Source organism: Mesoplodon mirus (assembly GCF_964341445.2).
Source record: "Mesoplodon mirus genome assembly, chromosome: X".
NCBI classification, from domain to species: Eukaryota; Metazoa; Chordata; class Mammalia; order Artiodactyla; family Ziphiidae; genus Mesoplodon; species Mesoplodon mirus.
In genome coordinates, this window is record NC_138981.1 from 89,565,154 (window position 1) to 89,589,054 (window position 23,901).

Consider the following 23,901-nt stretch of genomic DNA (forward strand, 5'->3'; position numbering starts at 1 on the left):
TGAAATTGTTTATTGAACAAAGATTTTTACTGTGTTTTGTTTAAGACTTTAGTAACAATAATAGCTATCATTTATTTAGCTTACTATGTGCCAGGAACTGTTGTAAGCATGTTCTATATATTAACTTATTTAATCCTCACAACACCCTAAAAGTACATACTATCATTATTCTCATGTTAAAGATGAAGAAACTGAGACACAGAGAAGTTAAATAGCTTGAGCAAGGCCACACAGCCTTAGCAAGTTGCATTCATTTTGGAAGATTGTGTTCCTGATGGCAATGCTTTTCGTGGTATTTACCTTTTTTAAAACCATTTCTGGTATTTATAACTTTTTTCATATATACAAGTATCTGTCTGGTATTATACTCCTTTTGCCTGAAGAATTCCCTTCAACATTTCTTGTACTGCAGGTCTGATGACAATGAATTCTCTCAGCTCTTGTCTGAAGATGTCTTTAATTCTTCTTCATTTTTAAAATACATTTATTTATTTTATTTATTTATTTTTGGCTGTGTTGGGTCTTCGTTGCTGTGCACGGGCTTTCTCTAGTTGCGGTGAGTGGGGGCTGCTCTTTGTTGCAGTGCACAGGCTTCTCATTTTGGTGGCTTCTCCTGTTGCAGAGCACGGGCTCTAGGTGCATGGGCTTCAGTAGTTGTGGCTTGTGAGCTCTAGAGCGCAGGCTCAGTAGTTGTGGTGCACGGGCTTAGTTGCTCTGCAGCATGTGGGATCTTCCTGGACCAGGGTTCGAACCCGTGTCCCCAGCATTGGCAGGCAGATTCTTAACCACTGCCTCACCAGGGGAGCCCTCTTCTTCATTTTTGAAAGATATTTTCCCTAGGTATAGACTTATGGGTTTACATCTTCTTTCTTTACGAGTTTAAAGATGGCACTCCACTGTTTTCTGGTTTGCATAGTGCTTGTAGTGTTTGAAGCACCAATACAACAGTCCCAAATCAATCTGCATATATAGCTGTCACATTCACAGTAGACATCTGATCCCTTCATTATGTCTCCTGTGTAGTCATATCAAAGCATTTATATGTTAAGATACATGTTATTTTATTTTATTTTTTCATTTTTTAAATTAATTTTATTGGAGTACAGTTGCTTTACAATGGTGTGTTAGTTTCTACTGTAAAGCAAGATGAATCAGCTATACATATACATATATCCTCTCTTTTTTGGATTTCCTTCCCATTTAGGTCACCACAGTGCATTAAGTAGAGTTCTCTGTGCTATACAGTATGTTCTCATTAGTTATCTATTTTATACATAGTATCAATAGTGTATATATGTGAATCCCAATCTCCCAATTCCTCCCACCCCCTTTTCCCCCTTGGTATCCATACATTTGTTCTCTACATCTGTGTCTCTATTTCTGCTTTGCAAATAAGATCATCTATACCATCTTTCTAGATTCCACATATATGCGTTAAGATACAATATTTGTTTTTCTCTTTCTGACTTACTTCACTCTGTATGACAGTCTCTAGGTCCAGCCACATCTCTACAAATGACCTAGTTTTGTTCCTTTTTATGGCTGAGTAATATTCCATTGAATATATGTACCACATCTTCTTTATCCATTCATCTGTCGATGGACATTTAGGTTGCTTCCATGTCCTGGCTACTGTAAATAGTGCTGCAATGAACATTGGGGTGCATGTGTCTTTTTGAATTATGGTTTTCTCTGGGTATATGCCCAGTAGTGGGATTGCTGGGTCATATGGTAGTTCTATTTGTAGTTTTTACAGAACTTCCATACTGTTCTCCATAGTGGCTGTATCAACTTACATTCCCACCAACAGTGTAAGAGGGTTCCCTTTCCTCCACACCCTCTCCATCATTTATTGTTTGTAGATTTTTTGAAGATAGCCATTCTGACTGATGTGAGGTGATACCTCATTGTAGTTTTTATTTTCATTTCTTTAATGATTAGTGATGTTGAGCATCCTTTCATGTGTTTGTTGGCAATCTGTATATCTTCTTTGGAGAAATGTCTATTTAGGTCTTCTTCCCATTTTTGTATTGGGTTATTTGTTTTTTTTTGATAGTGAGCTGCATGAGCTGCTTGTATATTTTGGAGATTAATCCATTGTCAGTTGCTTTGTTTGCAAATATTTTCTCCCATTCTAAGGGTTGTCTTTTTGTCTTGTTTATGGTTTCCTTTGCTTAGGAAAAGCTTCTAAGTTTAATTAGGTCCCATTTGTTTATTTTTGTTTTTATTTTCATTACTCTAGGAGGTGGTTCAATAAAGATTTTGCTGCGATTTATGTCAGAGTGTTTTGCCTACATTTTCCTCTAAGAGTTTTATAGTGTCTGGCCTTACATTTAGGTCTTTAATCCATTTTGAGTTTATTTTTGTGTACCGTGTTAGGGAGTGTTCTAATTTCATTCTTTTACATGTAGCTGTCCAGTTTTCCCAGCACCACTTATTGAAGAGGCTGTCTTTTCTCCATTGTATATTCTTGCCTCCTTTGTCATAGATTAGGTGACCGTAGGTGCATGGATTTGTCTCTGGGCTTTCTATCCTGTTCCATTGATCTATATTTCTGTTTTTGTGCTAGTACCATACTGTCTTGATTACTGTAGCTTTGTAATATTGTCTGAAGTCATGTAGCCTGATTCCTCCACCTCCATTTTTCTTTCTCAAGATTGCTTTGGCTATTTGGGGTCTTTTGTTTTTCCAAATTGTGAATTTTTTTGTTCTAATTCTATGAAAAATGCCCTTGGTAATTTGATAGAGATTGCATTGAACCTGTAGATTGCTTTGGGGAGTATAGTCATTTTCACAACATTGATACTTCCAATCCAAGAACATGGTATATCTCTCCATCTGTTTGTGTCTTTGATTTCTTTCATCAGTATCTTATAGTTTTGTGTGTACAAGTCTTTTGCCTCCTTAGGTAGGTTTATTCCTAGGTATTTTATTCTTTTTGTTGCAGTGGTAAATGGGAGTGTTTCCTTAATGTTTTTCTGATCTTTTGTTGTTAGTGTATAGGAATGCAAGAGATTTCTGTGTATTAATTTTGAAGATACATGTTATTTTATTACTTATTACTGTCTTTTTCTTTCTCCTTTATATTCCAGTTAGGGCATCATGTTATTTTTTTTTTCAAATTAGGTGCATAGTAGAGTTATAGGACCTATGAATTTCATTTTGGAATGTTAAAGTGAACATGGCAAATATTTGTTAGAAAAAAAAAGGATGTTGAATCTGATAGGTTGAAAATCATTATCTTAGACAAACCTATTAATTCGGGAAAATTGTTTTTTAGTTCTCACTCCCACATTTGATCTCATCTGTTGCTTGACTCTTGTTAAGAGTGCTCACTTCTGGTTTGGTATTATATTTCCCAAATTTTCTATGGTGAACAAATGTTACATTTATAATAAGGAACTGAAAAAGGAAAGGCTTGAAATTAGGCAAAACAAAGAAGATAAAAGCAAAGAATTTCCCCAAGTCTTATTTGGAAGGCTTTGTAGGTAAAAAATATTTGGAAAATTTATTTTATATGAGGTATTAAGGGCCAATAATAACAATGTAACACTCAACCCTCCCCCCAATAAACAAACATTTGTGAGTGGACAATGTCTTTGAGATTTAAATACCTACTTTGAAAATTTTAGGCACTATAGGGAGATATTCTAAGTTAGGTGATGTTTTGGAAGTTGTATTAGTTATCTACTTCTGAACAAAAAATTTACCCAAAATTTAGCAGTTTAAAACAATAAACACTTATTATCTCACAATATCTGAGGGTCAGGAATTCAAGAGGGGTGTAGTTGGGTTGTTCTGTCTCCAGATCCCTCAAGAGGTTTTAGTGAAGCTGTTATCTAGGGCTGTAGTTATCTGAAAGCTTGACTGCAACTAAAGGATATACTTCCAAGCTCACTTATGTGGCTGTTAGCAGCAGCCTTCAATTCCTCATCATGTGGGCCTTTCCATAGTGCTGCTCACAACATGGAAGCTGGTTTGAGAGAGAGAGAAAGAGAGAGAAAGAGAGAGAGAGAGAGAGAGAGAGAGAGAGAGAGAGGGAGTCAGCTTAGCTTAAATAGGGAGCAGTGTTCTGGTAAAGTGGAATAGAGGATGGAGAACAGGTGATGTGATTTGGGAGTCAGGGAGGGAACAGTTCAGTACCTAGGGTGCTTCCTAGAGGGGACTCACCTTAGGAGGCAGCATGAGGGAAATGGGGGAGGCAAGCAGTGGGTGCTTGGGGGCACCAAATGGAAAGAAAGTTGTGAGTACAGAAAGGTTCGTTGAGAGCCAAAGACAACCTTATCCATTTAACATTTTTGCTGAAGACCTGGTGAGCACGTGTGTGTATGTGTGTGTGTGCATGTGTATATGTGCGTTTATTGAATAAAAGAGCCCTTTAGTCTTCCTTGCTTCAGAATGCATTGAAAAGTGCCTCATTTTGACAGTAATACTGGAAAAGCTTTTTCCCTTCAACCTCAGAGCATGGACATTTCATGTAGCTGACTGCTGGGCACTTCCTGCTTGTGCTCTTCAAAGCTATTCCTCCCTTTAGTTGGCGGTAAGTGATTGTGGACATTTCTCAAAATGCCCAGACATCTTACCTTCTATAAGAGCAGTTGTATGTACCCCCAAAAAAGCATCACTGGGAGCAAAGAGTATTGTGAGATGGAAATTATTCCTTTTCTTAATAAGAAGGAGGGGTTTTCATATCATTCTTGCACATCTGCGTGGCTTCCTTTAGACTCTGTTTAGTGTAACCTTGGCTTTCAGGATTGGAATCATCAGGTATTGAGGAAATCCCCATCTCTGTTCCAGCACAGTAAAGCAGCCCCTATGAGCTATGAGCACAAATTCCATGGACACTCAGGCTCTAGGGTCAGACATTAAATGTGATGTGAAAATAATCCATGCTAAATATAGGATATTCACGTAGATCTGAATTTGTATCTCACTTTCCAATCCACTCTGTACTATTGTTTTAAAGTGACTTCCGACAGAAGGCCAGTCTAGAAAAACAACACCAAGTGCATAAACAAATCCCAAATTCCTCATTAAGCTGTTAGCACTGTAATAGAGCTCATTATTTTTCATCTTCCAATTATTGACTTTTTAAATTAAAGAACATGCTTAAAGTTGAACTGCACCCAGTACTTTCTGCAGAACTTCAAGCCAACTTTGCTATATTAAAATTTAACTTTGAGCCATAAAGCTTGGAAAATCCAAAGTGGCTTTGACGGAATTTTCAACCCCTTCTATTGTGTGTTCTTTGCTAGGTTGACGTAAGAAACATTCACATCTTATGTGACAAGATTTACTTGCTGTATTGATAGCTAAAATGTTATCAGAGCTCAAAACTACCTCTCCCTAATCTAGGAATGTCCGATTACATTTTACTCATTTGCTATCCTGAAATTGGAAAGCAATGGGCAGTGCAAGATGTTCAAAACTATGACACGTGAGTGTGATTTGTTTTTAACCAACAACCTAGGTAATTCTGATGCACTCTAAATTTGAGGCTTTGATTATGGCAGACACTTTCAAAATCTTGGAAATGTCACTTCAGTGAATTTAATTTGTGGAATGGTGAAGATAGTAAACAGAGATGGGAATGAATGCAGCTTACTAAATGGAAAAATATATACAATATTTAAACCGTGAAGCATCTGTGAAAAATGTTTTATGTGCATATTAAGTCAATCACAGGACCATGAAGACATTATTAAGCTCAGATTCCTGATTCCAGGAATTGAATCATCAAATCCTCAAGAGGCAGATGATAATGTGTTATGATAAGCATAATGACAGCAATAGTTAATACATGGCCTCTACTGTCATGGGACTTCCAGTAAATCAAGGAATGCAAACTTTAAGTGAATTGTATGTAGGGTGAGAGTTACCGAAGGAAAGTACAGGGTGCTATGGGAAGTCTAGCATGGAATCCTAATCTCATTTGATGGATAATGGTGAAGGCCTGACTCAGGAAGGCATCTTTACCATGAATCCTGAAGGCTAAGAGAGGATGACCAAAGGGAATGGGAGAAAAGTGTTGCAGGCAGGGGAAATGGCATGTTCAAAGGTACATAACAGAAGTGAAAAGTGCAATATGTCTAGAGTGGAGCAAAGTGAAGAGTAGACAGAGGTCTGTTAATATGTTCCTGGAGAATAATAACTATCTTTCCAACTCATTGTGTATCTGTCTTTGTAATACTCTTCCATCAGAATGTGGCTGCTTCATTTTCGTCGTCCAGAACCCACCTCCAATATCACCTCCACAACAAGGCCTGTCTTGACCACCATGGCCATGTCTTTCTATCACTTTATCATGCTCTTCACTATACTCATCAGTATCTGAAACTATCCTTTTACTTATACATTTTCTTGCTATTACCTGTGTTTCTTCACCAGAGCATAACCTCATTAAAGGCAGGGACATTGTCTATCTCATTCACCACTCCATCTCCACTGCCTAAAATAGTGCTTGGCACAGAAATATAATTGATATTTGTTAATTGATATTTGATTTGTGGTTGGCCGCTTCTAGTCATATTGGCCAGGTGGGAGGGGGTTGCTCATACCACTCCCCCCTGGCTTTGTGTAGCTCCTCAAAGCTTTGGATATGACCAGGAAGCAAGTGTAAAGAGAAAAAAAATATTGGGGTGGTCAAGAAGTTCATTCGGGTTTTACTTATGATGTCACAGAAAAAAATCCGAACGAACTTTTTGGCCAACCCTATACCACCTGGGATTGAATGATTTTGTGATTAGAATTGTAACTGTACTTTCCAATACATAAAATTATATAGAAAATAGAGACATGTGACAATCTTTTAAACCATCAGTTAGAACAATGTTTTCATTACAATAGTGAAATATTTAAATTGTTCTTTTTTAAATAAGATTTAGATTGAGATTTGTCATGGCCCTTCATCAATGATACTGGTGAATTCTCATTCTTAATCTTGCTTAAGCTACTATCCTTGTTCTAAGTCTACTCTCCCTGTCTCTTTAGGGAGAGTACCAAATGCTACACTACAAAACTCCTTAATTACATCCTTAATTACATTGCACCTAATATTTCCCCATATCTTTCCAGAGGTTGATTCATAGGGGGATTGTTATAATTTGTTATAGATTGCTCTGCACAGAAGTAACTTCGTTGCTACCTAGAATCTGAAGCTCTTCTAAATGATGACATCATCAAGTATTCAGTAAGCATCTACCACGTTTCCCACTTTGTTCCAGGTCCTAGGGGAAGGACATGAGAGAACATGAAAGAAAGAGGAGTTCACTTTTCAGACTGTAGTGAGTAAATGAGCCACAGGTAAAGTAAATTAACCTTTTGTAAACTTGCTAATCTCCACTGTGTATTCTAGGCTTGGGCATTTCTTTTTTTTTTTTGCGGTACGCGGACCTATCACTGTTGTGGCCTCTCCCGTTGCGGAGCGCAGGTCCAGCGGCCATGGTTCACGGGCCCAGCCGCTCCGTAGCATGTGGGATCTTCCCGGACCGGGGCACGAACCCATATCCCCTGCATCGGCAGGCGGACTCTCAACCACTGCACCACAAGGGAAGCCCTGGGCATTTCTTAAAGGGATCTCTCTACGGCTTCACATCTACCAGTTTTCTAAAATGGTCCGTTCAGCATTTTAATGTTCTTTTCAGCTGGTATCTTCCTTCCTGTGATCTGACATACCATCCTCCCTTCACTAGTGGCTTTTATTCTGGGTAACTGATAGCACCTGGATGTTTTCAGAAAGACCAGGAAAACAGCTTTGCTCAGTCACCTACTCTCAGCTTTCTCTCCTGATTTATCTGAGGGCCATTGTGTTCTTTGGTCCTTCTTTCATACCTTGTGTGATCTGGGAAGGTTTTCCTGTTACATTTTATGTCTCATATTATTTCTTTTTATTCCTCCTTAGGGGTCTAGCCTGGTTTTTCCTTTTTTGTGGCTTTCTTTTTTCCCTTTCAGATCACTGTATTGCTCTGGGTTTTAGCTAACTTGGCATCTGGCTACCTTTTAGAACAGTGCTGAAATTTGGTATCCTAGTGAAATTATGTTGCTGTGTTGTAAATCTTTTATGTCCCATTAAAACTAATTTCTAAATAAGTTCTCCTATAGCCACCTAGGATCTAAGTTAGTACATGGAAATATCCTTTCTGTTTTCCTTACGAGCATTTTATCTAGAGCCAGTTTTTTAAGAGGGCAGAGGAATGAGACATGTTTATATAGTCCTGTCTTAGCTCGAGCTGCCATAACAAATACCATAGACTGGGTGGCTTAAAACACAGACATTTATTTCTCACAGTTCTGGAGGCTGGAAGTCCAAGGTTAGAATACCAGCATGGTCAGGTTCTAGTGAGAGTTCTCTTCCTGCCTTAGAGATGGCCACATTGTAACTCTTTCCTCACATGGTATAATTGTTAAGAATAAAGTCTGTGGAGCCAAATTGCCTTAGTGCCATACTCCCAGGAACCTTCTCTAATAGACCCTTATTCCTGTGCACATATTGTCCAGTTAGCTGTTCTCCTATTCCTGCCCTCAGGCTTTCACACTAGTCCCAAAGGTAGTTTCCTGTAACCATTTGTAATAGCTGTTCACTCATTTTCTTATCCTTTCTATCTGTTACGAACTTGGCAGCTTTCATGTGGCTTTATGACATCAATATCCTCTTCAGAGTGATACATGTCCAGGCAGAGGGTCACATCTTGTTAAATAATATGATTAGTGGTTATGAGATCAGGCTGTAAAGTTAAACCATTCATTCATTTCTTCATTCAAAAAATACCTTTTTATAGAGAACTATAACTAAACTTTATTTTTATGACAGTTTAAAAATTAAGTAAGTAATTTTATCAGTTTTATTTTGAATTAATTGTAGATTCAGGTATACTTGTAAGAAATAATACATGGCAATCCCATGTGTCCTTTCCCCTGTGTCTCTCAGTGGTAATATCCCGATAAATTATAGTAAAATCTCACAGCCAGGATATTGACTGATTCCGTCAAGATAAAGAGCAGTTCCATCACCACAAGGATCCATCCTGTTGCCGTTTTATAGTCACACTCATCTCCCTGTGGAGATGCCTGGCCCTTTTATAGCCACACAACTCCCTGTCCCTGATCCTGGTGACAGCGAATTTCTTCCCTATTTCTATAATTTTGTCATTTTAAGAATGTTATATAAATTGAATCATACAGTGTGTAACCTTTTGGTATTGACATTTTCACTCAGCATAATTCCCTGGATATTCATCCTGGTTGCTGTGTGTATCAATACTTTATTCCTTTTTATTGCTGAGTAGTATTCCATCATATGAATGTATCACAGCTTGTTTAACCATTCACCTGTTGAAGGACATTTGAGTTGTTTCCATTTTTTTTAATTGGGGTATAGTTGTTTTACAATGTCCATTTTTTTTGTTGTTATAAATAAAGCTACTGTTATGGGTTGGACTGTGTTCCTCCAGAATTTATGTGTTGAGGTCCCAACCCCCAGTACTTCAGAGTAAAATGAGGCTATGAATCCAATATGCCTGGTGTCCTTATAAGAAAAGGAAGAGATGCCAGGGGCACAGTGTGCATAGAGGGATGAGGAAAAACCATATGAAGAGGCAGCAAGAGGGTTGCTATCAGAAAGCCATGGAGAGTGGTCTCAGAAGAAACTAACCCAGTCAACATCTTGATCTGGGACTTCCAGCCTCCAGAACTGTGAGAAAAGACATTTCTGTTGTTTAAGCCACCTAATCTGTGGTATTTTGTTATGGCAGCCCAAGCAAACTAATACAGCTGCTATGCACATTCATGTACAGGTTTTTGTATGAACATAAGTTTCATTCTCTGGGATAAATTTCCCAAGAGTGCTATTGCTTGGTCATATGATAATTACAGGTTTTAGTTTTAAAAGAAACTGCCAAACTGTTTTCTTGTTTTCTAAAGCAGCTTATCATTTTACATGGCCACCAGCAATGTATGGTATGAGTGATGCAGTTCCTTAGTATCCTCACCAGGATTTGATATCATCACTATTTTTAAATTTTTTCAATAAGTGTGTAATGATATTGTGTTGTTAATTTGCATTTCCATGATAGCTAATGAAGTTGTACATCATTTTATGTGCATATTTTTCATCTCTGTATCCTCTTTGGTGAAATGCCTGCTCATGTCTTTTGTCCATTTTCTAAATAGATGGTTTGCCTTTCTTATTGTTGGGTTTTGAGAGTTCTTTATATATTCTAGATACTAGTCCTTTGCTGTATATATAGCTTATATATACAGCTTACATAGCAGAGCAAATAATTTTACTTTTAAGTAGGTACAGTTGAATTTGGATGGTCTATTTCTTCTTGCATGAGTTTTGGTACTTTGTAACTTTCAAGAAATTAGTCTGTTTCATCTATGTTATCAAATTTTCAGGCATAGAGTTGTTTATGGAATTCCCTTATTATCCTTTTAATGATGACACTTAATTATTTGTTTTCTCATTCTTGTTCCTCTGTTTACCTTTCCTTGCCTTTCTGTGGGTTACTTGAACATTTTTTTTGAGGAACTCATCTTGATTTATTTATAGTTTTTAAAGCACATTGCTTTGTATAATTTTCTTAGTGGTTGCTTCTAGGTATTACAATATATATATAAAACATATCACAGTTTACTGGTATTGACATATTACCACTTTGAGTAAAGTATAGAAAACTATTTCAGTTTCTTTATCTTCCCCTCTTTAAAATATAATTGTTTTTTCACAATTATACACTGTATACCACATCAGGGGTGTTATAATTTTTGCTTCAACTATCAAACATGATTTAATAAATTCATGAGAAGTGGGTAACTTATTATATTTATTCTTATTTTTACTCATTCCAATGCTCTTTCTTCCTTTCTGAAGTTCCAGTCCTTCTATTATCATTTCCTTTCTGTTCAAAGAATTTCATTTAGCCATTCTTTAAGAGTATATTTGCTAGTGACACATTTCTTAGTTTCCTTTGTATGGGAATGTATTTTCCCTTTATTCCTGAAAGTTATTTTTGCTGTATTTAGAATTTTCAGTTGACAATACTTTTCTTTCATTATTTGAAAAATGATGCACCATTTCCTTCTGGCCTCCTTGTTTCTGATGTGACGTCTGCTGTCATTTGAATTGTTCTTCACCTATAGGTAATATGTCATTTCTTTCTGGCTGCTTACAAGATTCTTTCTGTCTTTTGTTTATGGACGTTTAGTTATAATGTGTCATATTATAAGAGATTTGATATTTGGATATTTGAAAAATTAATCATGATTGGGATTCTCTCAGCTTCTGGAATTTGTAGGGTTGATATTTTTCTTTTTTATTTTTTGCTAAATTTGGGAAGTTTTCAATCTTTTTTTGTTGTTGTTGTTTATTTTCGGCTGCATTGGATCTTCGTTGCTGTGTGTGGGCTTAGCTGCGGTGAGCGCAGGCTACTCTTCATTGTGCTGAGCGGTCTTCTTGCAGTGGCTTCTCTTGTTGCAGAGCATGGGCTCTAGGCATGTGGACATTAGTAGTTGTGGCATGCAGGTTCAGTAGTTGTGGCACACGGACTCTAGAGAGCAGGCTCAGTAGTTGTGGTGCACAGGCTTAGTTGCTCCGCAGCATGTGGGATCTTCCCGGACCAGGGATGGAACCCGTGTCCCCTGCATTGGCAGGTGGATTCTTATTCACTCTGTCACCAGGGAAGTCCCTTCAATTTTTTTTAAGACATTTTTTCAATTCCACTCTCTTAGTCCTCTGCCTTGGGACTACAATGATATGGATGTTAGCACTTTTGTTTTTGTTCCACAGACCCCCAAACTATTTATTTTTTCACTCTATTTTAGCTTCGTTGCTTAGATTGATAAATTCCATTGGTCTGTCCCCAGTTTCACTGATTCTATCCTCTGTCATCTCTACTCTACTTTTGAGCACATCAGTGAATTTTTAATTTCAGTTATTGTATTTTTCACTTCTATAACTTTCATTTGGTTCTTTTTTATGACTTCTATTTCTTTGCTGAAATGTTCTGGTTTTTTGTTTTCATTTGTTTCAGATAATTTGTAATTGCTTGTTCAATCATTTTTATGATGATTGCTTTAAAAGAGTTTTCAGATATTTCCAACATCTGATTTATCTCAGTGTTGGCATCTGTTGATTGTATTTTCTTATTTGTGTTATGATTTTCCTGGTGCTTAGTATGACAAGTGATTTTCTATTCTATCCTAGAAATTTTGGATATTATGAGACAATCCCATTTACTCTCTTTTTTTAAGTAGGTCATCCCCTATTGAAGTGTAGCATGAGAGTTGTGTGTGCGGTGTATGTTCAGTTTCCCTCTTGGCCCCACTGATACCAGCTGGCAAAAGTGGCTTACTGACTCACACTGCCTCATTGCAGATGGCTGGGGTGAAAGATCAGTTCCCTGCTCGACTCTGCTAACACTTTCTGGTAAAAGTGGGACACTGACTTGCCATCTCATGACCTCCAGGTTGCAGATGTAAAATCAGCTCCCTGCTGGGTCCTGTTGACACCAGGGGAGGGAGAGGAGGAAGTGGAATACCAACTAACCCTGCCTAGCACTGCCTAATTCTGCCTCGTTCATGCCAGCTAGGTGTTGAGGTTCAGGTCCTCACTGGTTCTGCTGTCACCAGGGAAAGTGGGAGGTGGAATGCTAATTAGTCCTGCATCACATTACCTCATTTAGTCTTATTGCTACCAGGTATGTGTGGAGGTTCAGATGCCCACTGGGTGTTGCAGGTACCATGGATAGGGTAGAGAAGAGTGCTTACTAGTCTTAAATCAAAGCACTTCCTTCAGTCCCATTGATGTTGGGTGTGGGTGAAGGTTCAGCTCTCCACCAGACCCCAGTGACACCACCCAGGCAGAGCACCACCTGCTTCCCCTGGGCAGGGTATGGAGGAACAGCTCCTCGCTTGACCTGCCAACACCACTAGGTGGGGGAAATCAGATTTGCCTGATCAGGCAAGAGATGGAAGATTAACTACCCAATCTTCCCCCACCAACACCACTGGGCAAGGGGATCAGAGTTCTCCATTATTTTTAATGATTTTTTTTAAGTAGAGAAGACTTTTTTCTTCTTTTCAAAAAATTTTTATTTTGTATTGGAGCATAGTTGATTAACAATGTTGTGTTAGTTTCACATGTATAGCAAAGTGATTCAGTTATACATATACATGTACCTATTCTGTTTCAAATTATTTTCCCATTAAGATTATTACAGACTATTGAGCAGAGTTCTCTGTGCTATACAGTAGATCCTTGTTGGTTATCTATTTTAAATGTGTACACCCATTTTTAACATCATGAAGTTTATAGTCTAGTGGGAGAGACAGACAATAAAGAAGTACATTCAGACAGATATATAAGTGTAACTGTGAAACAGAGGAAGAACACAAAGTCCTATGAGAAAGAAGAGGCTTTTTTTGAGGAAATGACATTTAAGACCTTGAAGGTTGAGAAGGAGACAGCAATGTGAAGTGGAAAGTGTCTCAAGGAAAGGAAACAGCAAGTAAAATGGCACTATGGCAGGAGAGAAACTGGATATTCAAGAAAGTGATTGCAAGATGGAGAAATTGAGGTGTCTAAATAGTGAGAGGGTGAGGCTAGAGAGTTAGCAAGTACCGGATCATGAAGGATCATGAGGGCTACGTTAAGGATATGGGATTTTTGTCCTAAATGCAGAGAGAAGGAATTAAAGAGTTTTAAGAAGATCAGGGGTATGTTTTGATTTAACCATTAATAAAATATCACCCTGACTTCTCTGTAAAGAGCACATGGGAAGGGAAGAGTAGAACAGAGAGACCAGTTAGGAGGCTGCAATAGAAATCAAGATGAGAGATGATGAAAGCTTATAACTGGGTAGTCGCATGGAGATGGAGAAAGGTGGAAATATTTGAAATACAAAATGTACCTCATTTGTCAATGGGGAATATGTTTCTAGAAATTCAAGTATTTAACTGCATCAGCATTATATGAATTCATTATAGCACAGTGCCTATGGAGAAGGTCTATATTTCCTATTATCAACATGCAAGTAAGGGTTTACTCCCTTCTGAATTTACTTTCTCTGTATTGTTTGTGATACTTCTAATGGTAGGATAGCTAGGCCTACAAATGAACCCAAATCCATAGAAGACTGTACCTCTTCAAGCTGCAAACACACTTTTGTATGCTTTAACCATTAAAATAAACCCATGTTAGTCTTTGGAAAATAAGACTATTTTCTGGGGATCAAAGATCTGTGGTAAGGAAGAAAAAAAAAAGAAAGCAGGATGATGGAACACTGCTTAGCTCAGAATAAGCCCTCAGTAAATATAAGCTTATATTAGATGAAGTTTAATTCAATTTATTTTAGTGAAAATGCATGTATTTTAAAAGCTTAGTTTAAATGACAGGAGTAATTTACAAACCCATAAATATTTGGAGCAGGGTCTTTTCTTTGTCATGTGGTTAATTATTTATTTTATGAAAACATGTCTGCATATATAATTAAAAGCTTGATAGATAAGCTGGGTGTTAGAGAAATTTAAATTTAACATTTTATAAGCCAAACATTCCTCTGAAATTCAATCAAAATGAAACTAGGGTCTTATACTATTCTCTTCAATAAGCAAATAAGGATTCATTGTAAACATTATTTCTGAAGAGTGCACCTGTATCAGTGAGGACTCAGTTGTAGGAAACAAAAACGTCTCTCCCTTTCTAGGTATGTAATACATGGAAGAGGGGCCTTCCAAAATATTGGCTGGGCTAGAGGAATGAGTTCTGAACTGGACTCCAGAGATAAATCTGAGAATAACACTGAAGAACTGGTCTTTCAGAGTACAGGCTACCTCTGCTCACATCAGGAAGGCAGAGAATCAGGAACTTCCCACTGGAACTGTTGAGTTCAAGGACATAACCATGACTGTACTTGAGGGATCTGGAAGCCACCACTACAGCAGCTACCTCTTCACCTCATGAAGATGATGCCAGGGCATCCAAAGCTGAGTCCACCCTTCACCCCAATACAACTGCCTCTCAACACCAGCTAAGCTAATGGGAGCTAGAATGCTGCTGCAGAAAAATCCAAGGTTTTCAAGACTGCTTGCCAGCAACAATCGTCAAAGCAGCAGGAAAATGATCCTCAAAGCACTTCTCTCCTCTAAAACTCATGAAAGTACATCTAGTTTGTGAAACCTAATTTACATCCAGAAACATGACTGTAGGAGAGTCTCAGAAAGGTAGATTTTATTTTTCCAGGATAAGCGGTACAGGTAGGCATGCTAGAAGGAGGTGAGAATGGGTGCTGATGCAATTCACCATCTTCACCACCTTTTTTTGCTACTAAACATGATGTACATTTGTCCTTCCATACTTACAAAAACAGCAATGATAATATGGTAACACCTAATATAATGCAACTCTTTCTGGTAAAAACAAAACTGCATCCATCCTCTTCCAAAAGGGAGAAGATACAGAGTCTCATTAGTAACTGAATGTATCTTTGCATGATGTTCATTCATCATATGCTTTTGTCATAATCCCGCCTCGAGATGATATAACTTAAAGACTATAGTAAACTTAATTATTACCAATAAATTTTTGCATAAAATGGTTGGGGAAAGAGAAAGGGAAAGGAAAAAAATGTGTGTGTGTGTGTGTGCGTGTGTGTGTGTAAACAAGGAAGAAAATAAGATGACTGTAGCAATTCTCATTTTGAAACTGGTTACAAGGCGTGGTCTCCTAAGTATTTATAAATTGCATCTTCCTGTATCTTTACTGTGTTCTTTTGCCTTCAGCCAGCACCTCTGCAGGTTGGGCTGTTAACTTTGTGAGGTGACTTAAAACTGTTCCTAAGGGGCATGGGTCCTTCATGGTTCTGCTGGCTTGGGTTGCTGCAGTCTTTTATTAATTCCATTTTTTTTTTTTTTACTGTACTTCAGGAGCACATTTTTGTCACTGGTTTATATATAGCCTGCCTTTATTTAGTTTTTGGTTATTTAATTAAATGTACTTGTTTTTAATAGTGTAATAAGCATTCTCAACCCAACCACTCGAAACAAAAGCTAGCACCTTAACAATAATCTCTCCCAGCACCACATTTCCCTCCATCTGAAATAGCACCAACCTGTTTCTCCTTTTCATGATCTCTTTGTTCTGTTTTTACATAGTTGTGTTGCATGGAAATATATTCCTAAAGAGTTTAATTATTTAGTTGTGTTTTATAGAATGGATATCATGCTGCATGTAATGTTTAGGATTTATTTTGATTTTTTAAACTTATTTTTCTATAAACCATACCTATTGCTGTATGTTACTGTTATTTCATTCATTTTGGCTGGTTTATACTAATCCATTATGTCTATACCGCAGTTTATTCATCCTCTCTCTCACTGATGGGCATTAGGGTTGTTTCCAGGCTCTTACTATTGTAAGCAGTACTGCTGTGAACATTCTTATACATATTTCCAGTTGTATATATGGAAAAGTTTGTCTTTGTTATATACCTGGGAGTGGAATTGCTTAGCCACAGGCCATGTAAATGTTCAAATTTAGGAGTCAATGTGAAACTGTTTTTCAAGATGGTTGCAGAAATCTTCATTCCAGAGGCAATATGTAAGTCATACAATGGCTACACATCATCTCCAACATTAGGTATTGTTAGACTTTTACTTTTTTGCTAGTAAAATGTATATAAACTGGTATCTGAATGAGGTCTTGATTTGAATTTCCTCAGTAACCACTGATGCTAAACTTGCTTCATACATTTTTGGCCTTATGTGTCTCCTCTTCTGTGAAATATCCCTTGCCCATTTTTTCTATTGGGTGTTTGTGCTTCTCTTATGGTTATATAGAATTTACTTATTTTTGATACTAATTCTTTCTTGATTGTATGTTCTGTGAGTACAGTTTTCCAGTTTGTAGCTGTCCTTTTCACTTTATTTTAGGTGTCTTTTAATGAGTTTTATTATAGTCAAAATTATCAATATTTTAGTGTCTTGTTAACAAAAAAATTTCCCTACCCCAAGGGCTAAAAGATTTTCATGCATTTTTTTCTACAAAGTGTTTTAAAGTTTTATTTTTGACTTTTAAATCCTTAATCCATCTAAAGTGGTTTTCTGGATGTGGTGTGAGGTAGGGACTGATTTCATCTTTTTCCACATGGTAGCCATTTTACCAGCTCCATTTATTGAATTGCCCCTACTTTCTCCACTGAGCAGATGTGCCATCTCTGTCTTATATCAGAGTTTCATTCATGGGTCTGTTTCTGTAATTTTCCCTATAGATGTCTTATACATCTTTTATTAGATTTCTTTCCAGATACTTGATATTCCTGATATTATTGTAAATTTTGTCTTCTCTTTAAGTACATTTTAATGGTTTGCTACTGGTGAACAGAAATGCAAAATGCTCTTTATATTGATCTTATAGGAAGCTACTTTGTCAAATTCTTCTGTTATTTCTAACGATGTGAGTTATTTGGGTTTTCTAAAGACATTATCACATCATCTACAAATAATCTTCAAATAATCACAATTTCATTTCTTCTTTTCCAATCCATATATTTCTTATTAAAGTCTTACAGTCTTATTTTACTGGATCAGACTTCAAGTACAATATTGATTAAAAGTGGTAATAATGGGTTTCCTTGTCTTGTTCCTGATTTTAAAGAGAATGCTTCCAGTGTTTGCTCACTTTAGGCAATGCTAACTTTACGATTATTTTACAGGTATTTTATCAGGTTAAGACATCTCTTCTTACACTTCTAATTTAAGAACTGTTATCTTTTTATCATAAAAGCATTTTTAATTTGATGAAAGACTTCATATCTACTGAAATAATCATGTAGTTTTCCATATTAATCCAGTAATATAGTAAGGTACATTTATAGATTTTTCTAATATTAAACCATCCTTGCACATCTAGGATAAATTCATTTTGGTTATGATATACTGTCTTTTCTATATGCTGTTGGGTTTGATTTACTAATATTTTCTTAGGAGTTTTGCATCTGTATTCATGAGTCAAGAGAATCCATAATCTTCATTTCTCATAATTTCTTTGTTCTTGTGTCTGATTATACTTGTCTTGAAAAATAGGTTGGGTAGTATTCCCTGATTTTCTATTATCTGAACATATTTGTATAAAACTGAGACTATCTATTTCTTGAAAGTGTGGTAGAACTCATCTATAAAACTGTCTTGATCTGATTTTCATGGATTTTATTTCCTAAGCACCAAGGTATTTGGAGTTCCTGCTCATCATGTCCCTATCAGCATGATGTCATCGATAATAGTAGACTGGTATGATGTCCTGTGGGATGATCAGGGTTCCAGTGTTCTAAACTTTTATAAAAAGTTGATGTAACCCTGAAATAAAACAGTGTCAATCTAAGAGCAGTTCTTGTTAGATTAGAGGAAGTTGCTTCTGGTCTTTCTTGCTGAGTGGTACAAGGGGTAAAAAAAGCATTTGCCAGATTGATAACTGCATACAAGGTGCTGGGGACTGTGTTGATTTACTTCAGTCTCTTTAAGGGACTACATGTAGAACAGTAGCTGCAAATTGGAGTTTCTCACTGATTAAGCTGAAGATGATTTCTTGTCAGTCTCTAAGACCTGACTCTTCAACAAAGGCAAAATAGGTCACTTAAATGGGAAGTGATAGGAATCACAATCCCTGCACGTGTGTTTGATGGTGTCACTACTGTTTGTGCTTCTCCCAGTAATACAATATTCTTTTTGGTTTACTCTTCTGGTAAAGAGTGAAGTTCCACAGGCTTTCACTTGGCTCTTTTTTCCATAATAGCTCTTGTTGTATAGGTCAGGGAGCCAATGTGGGGGTTTCAGCAGTTGCCAAATAATAATTCCAATTTATGCATTTGGGACCTGTAAAAATAGCCACATGATTGGTTCACAGACATACTGAGCCCACTATGAGATGCCCAAAATCCCATTTTGTCATCAGACTCCTATAAGTCCTTGCATTTACCAGTAGACCACAATGACATTTTGGATCTCCAGGGATTAGCATAGCTCAAAACCAGTGTCCAATGATCTCTAAAGGTTTTAGGTATTTCTCTTTCCCCAGTATGCAGTTTTCCTGGTAAATGATTACAACTTCCTTTTGGTAAGTCTAGGAATAAAGGTGTATAGTACGTACTTATGGTCATATTACAAGATTCTCCCTAAAGGAGCTTTTGTTTTGTCAATTGTCTCAGGTTTGGGAATTGGGTAAGGGACTGTGTTATATAGATCCAGTAGGAATTTAGTAGGTTGCTCATATATTTTAGTCCAAGGGCATCATAAATAATTAGCTACTACCTAAGTCCTCTGTAGGTCAAGCCATTCTGAATGTTACTCTAGCTCTGCTGCTTATCACACTTAAGCATGCTGACCTTGCATCTGGTGGTTCGGTGCTGCCACTCGGTATCTTTGATACCATTATTCCCATTGAAATAAGGGAGACCATTTCAATAGTGGATCTCCCACCTTCTTCTCCAAACTACAGAGGACAGCCACTATAGTGGTTACTTTAAACTCCCCCCCACCATTTTTTTAGTGAAATATAGCACACACTCAGAAAAGTGCATAAAACAAAAATATACAGCTTAGTGAGTTATTATAAAGTGAACATTTGTATAATAATCATTCAGATTACAAAATAGAGCATTGCCTACACCCTAGAAATCCTTTGTATGCTACTTTCTGGTCAAATAATTCTCCCTCTTTCCAAATTATAACTATTATCCTGCTTTTTATGGTAAGCATTAAATTACATTTATATATAATTTTTACTACCTTAACGTGCATCCCTAATCACATAATATTTGACCTGTCTTTGAACCTTGTTTAAATGAAAGCATATATTGGGAGTATACATTAAATGGGAATATATATATATATATTATATATATATATAATATATATATAATATATATATATACTATTTTATCTGGTTTCTTTTGCTTATTATTATAGTTGTGAGATTTACCCAAGTTGTCACATGTAACTATAGTTCATTTTGATTGTTGTATATTATTCACTCTATGAATATACTGCAATTTATCCATTTTGTTGAAAAATGTCTGGGTTATTTTTGGTTTGATGCTGTTACAATAATGCTGTAATGAAATTCTTATATATGTCTTTCAATGTACATGTACCTGCTTTTCTTTTGGGTATATACTCAGAAGCAGAATTGTCCTCCCTTCTATTTACCCATACTTCATACCCTCTCCATGAATCTTTCTGGATATTTTCTTCAGAACTATATTTTAGTTCATGAGTTCTCTCTTCCTCTGCATCTAAGCTCTGTTTAACTCAACTACTAATTCTTATTCTCAGTTATTGTAGTTTTTACTTCTAGAATTTCTGCTGTTTAAAAACCTGCTGTTTCTCTGTCCCTGTTCTCTGTTTAAATTTTCCATCATTGCCCTTATCTCCTAGAAACTAACAAACATAGTTATTTTAAATTTTGTGTCTGAAAATTTCAATATCTGGAATCCTGTGGTTCTGTTTCTATGCCCTGTCATTGCTTTTATTTCTTGTTTGTATTGCCTGGCTTGGTTTATCTTTCATGTATGCCAGATACTTTATTAAAGCGTTTGTTTTTAGAAATAATATGAAGCTTGAGATAATGTTATCTTCCAGAAATGAAGTATTTTCTGTTGCTTCTGCCAGGTACCTGAGAACAGTAGCAATCTGGGATCATCTTAATCTAATATTAGGATTGAGATTTTCTGGGTCACCAAAATGACTCAGAACTGAGCTGTAATCTGTGTGAGAGGTTTTTTACTTCTAATTCATCCTGAATCTTAGGGTGCAATTCTGTAGGGGTGCAGCCCAAACTGCAGGAGTTTTACCAGAGCTTCTACTCTTTTTTTTTTTTTTTTTGCGGTACGCGGGCCTCTCACTGTTGTGGCCTTTCCCGTAGCGGAGCACAGGCTCTGGACGCGCAGGCTCAGCGGCCATGGCTCACGGGCCCAGCCGCTCCGCGGCATGTGGGATCTTCCCGGACCAGGGCACGAACCCGTGTCCCCTGCATCGGCAGGCGGACTCTCAACCACTGTGCCACCAGGGAAGCCCCAGAGCTTCTCCTTTTGATTGGCCATATTGATAAATCATGTGTGCTCTCTGAGCTAGTACATTTTAAATCAGGGATTATTTTAAGTGTAGCTGTTTCTACAAATCCTATCAAGAAGTATGTTCTTCCTTTGTGTAAGAGTCTTAATCCATCCTTACACATATTCCTCACGTTTATGCAGACAAAAATTAACAGAATCTTGGAATACTTTTTGCATGTGATTCTTCTCCCTCCGCCAGTCAGACTTTGAGGGGTGGTAGCACTATGGGGTATTTCAGCAAGGCAGGACCACATTTACCAGCTTATGAGGAGGGTCTTCTTCTGTTGGCAAAGGAAATTTAGTGGACTTTGGAGGTTCAGAATATTCATATTGTTATGAATTGTTCCAATTTCTATGTGTAATATTCAGTAACTTTTCCAATTGGTATGTCAGAGGCATTGACCAATTAGAATGGACATCTGATCAATTAGTATGGATACTCATTACTTTCAAGTCTTTCATCAAATGTTACCCTCTTAATGAAGAATAATGCGGTCACTTCATTTGAAATTTCATCCTCTCCAAACCCTGGCACTCCCTATCTCTCTTATTTTACTTCAAAAGCACTGTCAATTTCTAGCATACTATATCATTTACTTAAAACATATGTTTATTCTTAGTTTCTGTATCCTGCCACTAGAATATAAGCTCTATGAGGGCATGGATTTTTACTTGTCATGTTCACTGAAATAATTGCTTAACAAATATTTGCCGAATGTTTGAATGGTACCTAATACTGTATCAGTTAGCACTCATTTATACGAAACAACCACTTGGGCTATTTTAGGCAGATAATTGTTTAATACAGGGAAGCAGGTGCTTATAAAATTCTCGGCTAGAGAAGTGGACTGTAGGCTAGGCTTCTAGGAAGGACTAACTGGCCCATCAGGGTACTGTTAACACTGCTACATTCAGGAAGGTGAGGCATGACAGCAGCGAGGAGGTCATGACTAAAACATTAAAGTTGACCTTAAGACCACATTGCCATATCTGCAACCCAGCAATAAGGAATTCACTGCCATTACTACAACTACCTCTTTTTTTAAAACATCTTTATTGGAGAATAATTGTTTTACAACTACCTCTTAATAAAGATCTAGTGACTGGACCCTGGAATGCTGCTGCAGCAAGGCCCAAGGCTTCCAGATCTTGCTTTTGGTTATTAGCAATGGCCAAAGCTGCAGGAAGATGTCCTTACCTCACTGAAATTTCCCTAATTTGCATCTAGAACCATGGAGTTTTCAGCCTTCTAGTATCTGTATTACAGGCAGGCACACTAGAAGGAGGTGGGAATGGATGCTATGTTCCAATTCATCATATCTACTACAACAGTTGTACAAAGAAGTGTGTATGGATATGATATTTAACCATCTATCATGTGCTCTTATTCAAACATCACTATTTCTTTTGCAAAAAAAAGAGGGGGCTTATTATGCAAAGCTAGTATAGTTAAAGAATGCCTTTTTTCTCTAAATTGCTTTAACAACTCTGGAAGATTCTTTTTGTAAAGATGTCTTTCTTGTTCTCTCCTTTGTGAAATTATAGTTGAAACCAACTTATAGCAATTGCACTTCCCACACCTGGTTACAAAAGTGATTATGTTAGCAGAGGCGTACTAAGAGGGGAGAGCAGTAGGAGCGATCTGCCTTGTGAGATTTTATCACTAACATTGTTTAGAAATGATGGCATAATAATTGGTGATAATAAAAAGCAAACTGACTTTTAGTCAATTTTATTATTACTTTAAAATTCTCTAAAGAAAATATACCCCTTATTGTCTGCACCCAGGGCAATTGCTCCACTTCCCTATCCTTGTTACATCACTGTTTGTTAGCATTATTAAGGTTATTATTTCTTAGAATAAGAGATTTTCATCTTGCTCCCTAGGTACACTCTAGAAAACAGATTTGAAAACAAAACTGTGAGGTGTAACATTAGAGGACTGATATTAAAAGCACAGATATAGAACAGTGATTCTCAGCTGTGGCTGTACAGTCAAAAAAGCTGGAGAGCTTTTGAACAAATGCTGATCCCTGAGCCCCACCACCATATATTTTGATTAAATTGGTCTGGGGTGAGGCCTGAGCCTGGGTATTTTTTTAAAAAGCTGTGTGATTCTAATGTGCAATCAATGTTGGGAATTACTGCTTTCATAATAGTAAAGCACTTCTGAGGTGTATTTTAAACTCTAAGTGTGAATATTTGTAGATGGGGTAGGGGGAGCATTCTGCTGCTGTGCATTAAGTGATCAAAACTTGCTAGAAGCAGCAGCCTTGGTATGTGGTATAGGGTAGAGCAATTGTCAGCATGGCAGCTTCAGTCTAGGTTTGGAATTGGATGGCCATGTGAAAGCAAACTTCAATGGAAGAGAAGGAACTAGCTGGGAAAGGGGAGCTGGTGATAAGCAATTTTGGAGGGATTTGGAAGCACCCGATTTGTGGCCACATTCTGAGGTTATGTATCAGATAGATGATCAAGGCAATGGATTCAACTAATCCATTAGTATTACCAGGAGTGGAACCCATCTGGATCTCTTTCTAAAGTTGAGTGGCAGGGCCAGACTTGTATTCTAGGTCAGTGGTTTTCAACCTTGGATGTATTTTAGGATTACCTGGGGAGTTGTAAAAAATACTGATACCCAGGCCCTGACCCTCACACATTCAGCTTTAATCAATCTGGAATGGGGCCTGGGGAATTGATGTTTCCTGCTTTTGTTTTTGTTTTGTAACATTAAAAAAATCTCTCAAGGAGGTCCAATGCACAGAGTTGAGAACAATGACCTAGATGGGTCACAAAGCCC